Source organism: Giraffa tippelskirchi, chromosome 4, assembly GCF_054371585.1.
Source record: "Giraffa tippelskirchi isolate mGirTip1 chromosome 4, T2T-mGirTip1v1.2.pri, whole genome shotgun sequence".
Taxonomy (NCBI): domain Eukaryota; kingdom Metazoa; phylum Chordata; class Mammalia; order Artiodactyla; family Giraffidae; genus Giraffa; species Giraffa tippelskirchi.
Window position 1 is genome coordinate 157,411,143 of NC_137278.1, and position 10,020 is coordinate 157,421,162.

At 35.0% G+C, this 10,020-nt stretch overlaps 1 long non-coding RNA gene across 1 annotated transcript; it reads right to left on the reverse strand.

The window, feature by feature from the left end:
• Window positions 1–5,733: 5,733 nt before the first annotated feature.
• LOC145546944 (uncharacterized) lies at window positions 5,734–9,410 on the reverse strand. Its single transcript, XR_014083404.1, has 2 exons — window positions 9,352–9,410; window positions 5,734–6,688 (listed from the first exon to the last, which is right to left on the reverse strand). It is a non-coding gene; the product is annotated as an uncharacterized LOC145546944 (long non-coding RNA).
• Between the last annotated feature and the right edge of the window lie 610 nt (window positions 9,411–10,020).

Consider the following 10,020-nt stretch of genomic DNA (forward strand, 5'->3'; position numbering starts at 1 on the left):
ATGAGTCTTTGTCCAAAAGATTCCCTTGCAGCTCAGCTGGTAAAGAATCTGCCTACAATGTGGGAGACCTGGGTTTGATCCCTGGGTTGGCGAGATCCGCGGGAGAAGGGAAAGGCTACCCACTCCAGTATTCTGGCCTGGAGAATTCCACGGACTGTATAGTCCATGGGGTTGCAAAGAGTCAGACATGACTGAGCAACTTTCACCTTCACCTATGAGTCTTTGTCCAAAAAAATGTGATATCTCCAGTTTTAATCTTTTTGTTTTCAAAATTTGTCTGCAGAGTCTTTTGCAGTTCCATATCAATTTTAAGATTGTGTTCTTCTACTTTTGTAAAAAATGACATTGGAATTTTCAGAGATATTACACTGGGTCTATAAATGGCTTCGTATATTATAACATTTTAACAATATTAATTTCTCCGACCCATGAAAACAGGGTATATTTCCATTATCTGTCTTCTTCAATTTCTTAAAGTTTTCCAAGAATAGATTAACCTCATTGGTTAAACTAAGGGACTATAGAAGCCAAAACATTGTATTAATGGGGGAAAAAACTAAACCAATAATTCAATAAGCAATAATGCAGAAAGCAATAAAGGCAATATTTAGATAATCTGATCTACAATATTTAGATGTAATATGTATAACAAATAGCACTAAAGAAGGAGGAAAGTGATAAGTTAACTGAGAAAACAAATATATGAAAGTAAAAAACTGGAAAAAAAAAAACTAAACATGCACTATATAAGGATAAGAATGCTAGGTTAACAATATTAGTATCAGACAAGTTAGATTCCAAAACAAAGTGCTTAACAAGGGACAAACATTATTGGCCCACTTTTAAAATGATAAATAGGTTGATAACACAGTAAAAATCAACAATTATAAATGTGAATGTCCACACTAACAAAACATCAGATATGTGAAGCAAAAACTGATAAATTCAAATGGGAACATAATGAAAATCAGAATTATAGATGGTGAATACAAATAAGACTCTCTTGATAAAATATCAAACAAATATAAAAAATCAATAAAAACACAGAAGACAAGTGATATTATCAAATATCTTAATCTAACTGACATTTATAGAGAATTACATTCAACATTCTTTAAACATTTCTTGCAACAGCAATTTTTTAAATTGTACATAAAATGTTGGCCAAGATAATATCCTGGGCCATATAAAATTCTCAATATATTTTAAAATAATTGAATTACTCAGAGTGTGTTCCCCTACCACAACATTTAATTAGGAATCAAAAATAACAAAAAAATTTAAGGCATCTAGAAAGTCTCCAAATGGCTGGAATATCATCCAAAAATCCATGGGTCAAAGCAAGAATAAATAAAAAGAAAAAAATTAACTGAATGATTTATGTTGAACGTTATTGAAAAAAAAATCAGAATTATTGTGATTAAGCTAGAGTAGGCTTGCAGGAAAATGTATAGAGATTACTGTATAGATAGGAGAACAAAAAAGTATGAAATAATTACTTAAGCTTCTACCTTAAGAAAGTAATAAAATAAGAAAAACCAAGATGCAAAATAATCTGAAGAAAAGAAGTAATAAAGATAAGAAGAGGAAGCAGTAAAATTTAGAAATTAAAAAAAAACAGGAAAAAAGAAAAGCAAATAATTATATATAAAAAAGTTTCCAAGAAAACATCAATAAAATTGATAAACTTTAGCCAACTTATAATTAGAAAATTGGACACATATTAACCAATGTCAGGAATAAGAGGATGTCTATTACTATTAAGGAATCAAAAGACTATTAGAGAATATTATGAACAACTTCATGTGAAAAATGTTAATAACACAAATGAAAAAATCCTTAAAGGGCAAAAATATCTCATCTCCTCAAAAATATTTAAAAATCAAAAATTTTCAATAAAATGTGAGCAAACAAAATTTTGCTGAAGGATTTTAATAAGAATGATACAGTGTGATTTATTTCTGGAATGCAAGGATAGTTCTACACATGAAAATGGATCAACATAACACACCACATTAAACAAATGAAGAGGGAAAAAAGCAATTATCTAAATTGATATCGAAAAAGCATTTAACAAAAATCAATATACTTTCATGGCAAAAACATTCAACAAACTATGAATAGAAGGAAAGAACCTCATCATAATAAAGGCCATATATGAAAAACCCACAGCAAACGTCACATTTAATGATAAAAGACTGAAACTTTCCCCCTAGGTTAAGAAACAAGGCAAGGATGCCAACTTTTGCCAATGGTTTTCAACACAGTACTATAATTCTAGAAAGAGCAATTTTGACAAGAAAAAAAAAAGCATCCAAACTGGAAAGAAATAAAATTATCTCTGTTTTATACGTAGAAAACCTTAACTATTACACACACACACACACATACATACACACACTCACACACAAAGTAAACTCTTAGAACAAATAAATTCAGCAAAGTAGCAGAATACAAAGTTACACAAAAATCAGCTGCATTTCCGTATATTAATAGTGAACAACTAAAAAAGAAAATTACGAAAAGTATTCTAAGAGTAAAAATAGTAACTAAAATAATAAAATATTTAGGAATTAACCAAGGAGCTAAAACAACAAAACACTGACAAAAGATTAAAGACATAAATAAATGGAAACATATAGCATGTACATGGATTGGAAAAATGAAAATTCTTAGGATGTCAACACTACCAAAAGCAATCTGCAGATTCAATGCATTCAATATCAAAATCCCAATGATCTATTTTTTTTTTTTGCAGAAATAGAAAATCCATCCTAAAATTTATATGGAATCTCAATGAATCTCAAATAGTCAAAACTGAAAATACTGAAAAAGGAAGAATAAATTCCTCCTTTTTTCAATACTTAAATAAGAAGAATAAAGCTGAAGGAATAACACTTCCTGATTTCAAAACTCACTACAAATCTATAATACTCAAAAGAGTGTGGAGTTGGCATAAAGACCAGTTGATTAGAAAACAGAGTTCACAAATAAACTCTCATACATATCGGTCAATGGTTTTTGACAAGATGTCAAGACTTTTCAATGGAGAAAAGGCAGTCCTTTCAACAAATGGTACAGGAAAACTGGATATCCACATGAACAAGAATAAAGTTGACTCATTACCTAACAACATATACAAAGTTTTAACTCAAAATAGATGCATACCTAAAGGTAAGACCTAAAACAATAAATCTCAGGAAATAAAAGGGTGAAACTTCACAACTTTGAATTTGCCTATTATTTGCTGGATATAACACCAATAGAATGGGGTATCTATATCTATATATGTATATATATACAAATTGACCCTCACAAAAATGTAAAAGTGCTTTGCATCAAAAGGTATTATCAATAGAATAAAAATGCCACCTACAGAATGGGAAAAAATATTTTCAAATCATGTATTTGATAAGGTATTAGTACTCATAGTATATAGGAAACTACAAAACTAAAAAAAAAAAAAAGAAAATCAGATTCAAAAATAGTCAAAAATACCACCTTATAAACAATTAGGATGGCTACTACCAAATAAAACAAACAACTTCTATGAAGATGTGAAGAAATTCAAACCTTTATACACTGTTGGTGGGAATGCAAAATGGTGCTGCTGTGGAAAGCAGTACAGCAGTATCTCAAAAAAATAAAAATATAACTAACATATGATCCATCAATTCCACTTTTAGGTGTATACTCAATAGAACTGCCATTAGGGTCTCAAAGAAATATTTGTACACCATGTTCCTAACAGCCTAATTTATAATACCTAGTGTGGAAGCATATTTAAAAGCAGAGACATTACTTTGCCAACAAAAGTCTGTCTAGTCAAAGCTATGGTTTTTCCAGTGCTCATGTATGGATGTGAGAGTTGGACGGTGAAGAAAGCTGAGTGCCGCAGAATTGATGCTTTTGAACTGTGGTGTTGAAGAAGACTCTTGAGAGTCCCTTGGACTGCAAGGAGATCCAATCAATCCATCCTAAAGGAGATCAATCCTGGGTGTTCATTGGAAGGGCTGATGTTGAAGCTGAAACTCCAATACTTTGGCCACCTCATGCGAAGAGTTGACTCATTGGAAAAGACCCTAATGCTGGGTAGGATTGGGGGCAGGAGAAGGGGATGACAGAGGATGAGATGGTTGGATGGCATCACCAACTCGATGGATATGGGTTTGGGTAGACTCCGGGAGTTGGTGATGGACAGAGAGGCCTTGCGTGCTGCAATTCATGGGGTCGCAAAGAGTCGGACACGACTGAGCTACTGAACTGAACTGAACTGAGTGTGGAAGCAATACAAGCATCCATTGATCGATGAATGAGTAAGCAAAATATAGTATATACATAGAATGGAATATTATTCAGCTATAAAAAGGAAAGAAATTCTGACATCTGCTACAACATACATGAAACTTGAAATATTATATTAAATAACATAAGTGTTAGTCGCTCAGTCATGTCTGACTCTTTCTGACCCCCATGGACTGTAACCCGCCAGGACCCTCTGTCCATGAGAATTTCGGGGCAAGAGTACTGGAGTGGGTTGCCATTTCTTCCTCCAAAGTAATATAAACCAGTAACCAAAAAGACATATCCTCTATGGTTCCATTTATATAAGGTAGTTAGAGGAATCAAAATCATAGAGACAAAAAGTACAATAGATGGTAGTTTCCAGCAGCTGCAAGTTTGGGGAATGGGAAACTATTGCTTTCACAGAGTTTCAGTTTTCCAAGGTGAAGAGACTTCTGGAGATAGATGATGATGATGGTTGCACAATAATATGAATATACTTGCAATCAGTGAACTGTACAATTCAAATACTTAAGATAATAAGTTTTACTTTTTAAACTTTTTTAATATTCTTTTTTTAAAAAAAGATTTTCTGATGTGGACCATTTATTTATTTATTTTTGGTTGCACTGGGTCTTTGTATCTGCATGCGAGCTTTTCTCTAGTTGTGGTGAACAAGGGTTTCTCTTCGTGGTGATGCACAGGCTTCTCATTATGGTGGCTTCTCTAGTTGCAGAGCACAGGCTCTAGGCACACAGGGTTAAGTTGTTGCAGTCCATGGGCTCAGTAGTTGCAGCTCAAGGTTTCTAGAGCACAGGCTCAGCAGTTGGGGCACATGGGCTTAGTTGCTCTGAGGCATGTGGTATCTTCCCAGACCAGGGATCCAACAGGTGTCCCCTGCATTGGCAGGTGGATTCTTATCCACTGAACCACAAGGGAAGTCCATAAGTTTTATTTTATATATTTTACCACATTTTTAAAAATTGGACAAGAAAGAGATAACCTAAATCACCCTTTATCAAAGATATTGAGTTTATAGCTAAAAGCCTCTCCACAAAGTATAGATTGAGATGGATTCAATGGTGAATTCTAACATTTAAGAAGAGAATAATGCAAATTGTACAAAATAGCTTGCAGAAAATTTTAAGAAGCAGCACATTCTAATTTATTTTATGAGGTCAGCATTACTCAGATAAAAATTCCTGATATGGCCATTTGAAAAAAACTATAGATAAACTTTCCTTACAAACAATGCAGGAGACCTTGGTTTGATCCCAGGGTGGGGAAGATTCCCTGGAGAAGGAGATGGCTACCCATTCCAGATTCTGGGAAATCCCATGGACAAAGCCTGGAAGGCTATAGTCCGTGGGGTTGCAAAGAGTCAGATAACACTGAAGGACTAAAACTTTCACTTTTATACTTATCTAAAGCAGCAATTTCACACAGTTATATCCCTGTGGGAAATGAGAATTCATTCCAATATTTTTATGGAAAGGCAAAAAATACAGAATAGTCAAAAAAGTGTTTTTAAAGAAAAAGTTGGAAGACTTATCATGGTTTTAAGACTTAACAAAATGCTACAGCAACCTGGAATCGTTGTATTGACATAAGAATGTATCAATTCAGTTCAGTTCAGTCACTCAGTCATGTCCGACTCTTTGCGACCCTGTGAACTGCAGCACGCCAGACCTCCCTGTCCATCACTAACTCCCTAAGTCCACCCAAACCCATATCCATCGAGTCAGTGATGCCATCCAGCCATCTCATCCTCTGTCATCCCCTTCTCCTCCTGCCCTCAATCTTTCCCAGCATCAGGGTCTTCTCAAATGAGTCAGCTCTTCACATCAGGTGGCCAAAGTATTGGAGTTTCAGCTTCAACATCAGTCCTTCCAATGAACATCTAGGACTGATCTCTTTTAGGATGGACTGGTTGCATCTCCTTGCAGTCCAAGGGACTCTCAAGAGTCTTCTCCAACACCACAGTTCAAAAGCATCAGTTCTTCGGCGCTCAGCTTTCTTTATAGTCCAACTCTCACATCCACACATGATCACTGGAAAAACCATAGCCTTGACTAGATGGACCTTTGTTGACAAAGTAATGTCTCTGCTTTTTAATATGCTGTCTAGGTTGGTCATAACTTTCCTTCCAAGGAGTAAGCGTCTTTTAATTTCATGGCGGCAATCACCATCTGCAGTGATTGTGGAGCCCAGAAAAATAAAGTCAGCCACTGTTTCCATTGTTTCCCCATCTATCTGCCATGAAGTGATGGGACCGGATGCCATGATCTTAGTTTTCTGAATGTTGAGCTTTAAGCCAACTTTTTCACTCTCCACTTTCACTTTCATCAAGAGGCTCTTTAGTTCTTCTTCACTTTCTGCCATAAGGGTGGTGTCATCTGCATATCTAAGGTTATAGCATAAAAGAGAGTGTAAAAGACTGCACATGTATAATTTACTGATTTTTGACTAAGATGAATTCACTGGGGAAAGAGAAGTCTTTTCAACAAATAGTGCAATAACAACTAACCATAAGCAATAAACAATACAATTCTTGATCACACTTTATATCATATCCTAAAACTCAATTAAAATGAATCATAGACAAAACTAAAATCATTAAACTTACAGAAAAAAACAAAGAGTGTCTTTGCAAACTTGAAGTAGGCAAGAATTCCTTATACATACAAAAAGAAGTAAAAATAACAATATATTAGGATTCCAGAGAAAGTTATAAGCACATACATGATGATACTACATTATAATTTTAATACATCTGGATTTCAAGTATAGAGAAAGGAATTAATAGTAATCCTTGTTTCATGCTACAGTATCAACTTGGGCCCATATATGAACATGAGCCAGGTGGTTTTCTCTTATCTCACACCAGCATCCTCCTAGCCTAAGGTAACATTCAGACTCCCTTGTTCATCATTCAGTTGATAACATCTAATATAATTTAAGTAATATGCCATCTTATTTTATTTTAGTTGTTTTTACTTTATTAAAAAGTATCACATAAAGAATTTCAAATAATTTATATATTCACTCTCCCCTCAAGAAGGCAAAGCTTAATTCCTCCCCCCTTAAGTGGGAGCTATACTTAGTGACTGGCTTCCAAAGAGTACAGTATGGACAAAAATAGTGTAACACTATAGAGGAGAAACCTGATAAACACTACCTCAGCCAGGTGAACATGACCAGGATTAAGTAATATTGATAGTCGTTCTTGTCCAGTCTCTCAGTGGTGTCCGAATCTTTGCGAACCCATGGACTGCAGCACTCCAGGCTTCCCTGTCCTTCACTATCTTCCAAAGTTTGTTCAAACTCTTGTCCATTGAGTCAATGATACCACACAACCATCCCATACTCTGTTGCCCCCTCCTCCTCCTGGCCTCAACTCTTTCCCAGCATCAGGCTCTTTTCCAATGAGTCAGCTCTTCATATCAGGTGGCCAAAGTAGGAGCTTCAGCTTCAGCATCAGTCCTTCCAGTGAATATTCAGGGTTGCTGTCCTTTAGGACTAACTGGTTTGATCTTCTTACTGCCCAAGGGACTCTCAAGAGTCTTCTCCAGTACCACCGTCTGAAAGTATCAATTCTTGGGCACTCAGACTTCTTTATGGTCCAACTCTCACATCCGTACATGAATACTGGAAAAACCATAGCTTTGACTATACTGACCTTTGTCGGCAAAGTGATGTCTCTGCTTTTTAATCCACTATCTAGGTTTGTCATAGCTTTTCTTCCAAGGACCAAGCACCCTTTAATTTCATGGCTGCAGTCACTATCCACATGATTTTAGATGAAGCACAAGCTGGAATCAAGATTGCCAGGAGAAATATCAGTAATCTCAGATATGCAGATAAAATTTTCCAAACAATTTTCCCATCACAAGCAAGAGAAAACCTTTGCTTCCTTAGGAACAATATCCCTCTTGTTGAGAAGGTATGCTGTAGACCTCATGCTCTCATGCATGGACACAGACTTCTTACATTTCTCCCAACTGACTGGGTATAGAGTGGTATTTTATTACAATCTTGATTTACATTTCTTTGATCACTATACAAATCCCAGTGAGTGGCCATATCATTTGCTAGTCTGTGAAATGTGTGCCAATATATTTTTCTCACTTCATATGGGTTAACTGTGCCTACTTTACACATTTGCAACAGCTCAGTATACAATCTTTCTGTTGTATGTATTGAAAACATATTCTTTCTAGTTGTAGGTATTGAAAACATATTCTTTAGGCCTGCAATTTGCCATTCTACAAAAACCCTTGGATGGGCCAAAATATTCTTAATTTTACTATATTTACAGGAAGATATATACATGTAAATATATATATATATACATGTATATATATCTTCTCCTATATGATTGAAACTCTTTGTATTTAGGTATGTATTCTTTGGAAAAATGTCAATTCAGGTCATCTGTCCATTTTTAATCAGGTAATTTGTTGTTTTGCTGTAGAGTTCTATGTGGTCCTTTTAATTGTGGCTACTAACTCTTTATATAATAAGTAGTTTGCAAATATTCTCTCCTCTTCCATAGGTTGCGTCATTTTATGATTATTTCTTTGTTGTGCAAAAGATTTTTAGTTTCATGTATTCCCATTTGCTTATTTTTGCTTTTGCTGCTTATACTTTTGCTGTCATACCCAACAAATCAATGTCAAGGCTGATGTCAAGGAATTCTTTCCCTACGTTTTCTTCTGGGAGTGTTACAGTTTCAGGTCTTATATTTAAGTCTTTAATCCATCTTGAGTTAATTTTCATGGTTGGTATAAGATAGTCCAGTTTCATTCTTTACATGTGAATATACAGTTTCCCCAACATCTTTCACTGAAAAGATTGTTCTTTTATCACTGAGCATTCTTGGCTCCCTTGTCAAATATTAATTGATAAGATATGTATGGGTTTATTTCTGGGCTTTCAATTCTATAACATTGGTCTATGTATCTGTTTTAATACCAGGACCCTACTGTTCTGATTACCATAGCTTTGTAAAATAGTTTGATATCAGGAAATAAAGCCTCTACTTTTGTTATTCTTTCTCAAGATTACCTTAGCTATATCTGGTCTTTGGTGGTTCCACACAAACTTTAGAGTTGCTTTTCTTCTACCTTCATGAAAAGAAAAAAAAATACATGCCATTGGAATTCTGATAGATATTCCATTAAATCTGCAGATGATTTTGGATAGTATGGACATTTTAACAGAATTAGTTTTTTCAATTCATGAAAAGAAGATATCTTTCCATTATTTTTCTCCTTCAATTTCTTTTATTAACATTACAGTTTTTAGTGAATAGATCATTCATTTTCTTGGTTAAACTAACCAATCCAGAGCCATATCCACTCTATCTGGCCCTCACACCACAGCAGAAAAATATCCCTCTGCCTAATCATCTCAAGGCTAGGAAACTAGGTACAGTCCCTATAACCCAAAACTCTCTGAAATTACTCCAAGTAGCCAATCCTAACCTGTTCACCTTGCTCTACCTTGCCTTTCTCACAGAGACCCTAACAAAGGCACAGTGCTTTTTCCTTGCATTATTAGTTTCCTTTCTTGGTGCCACGTGTGTCTGATTCATTGTGATCCATGAAGCCTTGAAAACGTGCCTGTGCATTTGAAGGAGCAAACACATCTTTCAGTCTTTATTTCTGGGTTTTGGCAGGTAAAGTCTTTCCCCTGTGGGGGTCCCTGAGCTAATAGAATTACCTCCAGAATCAC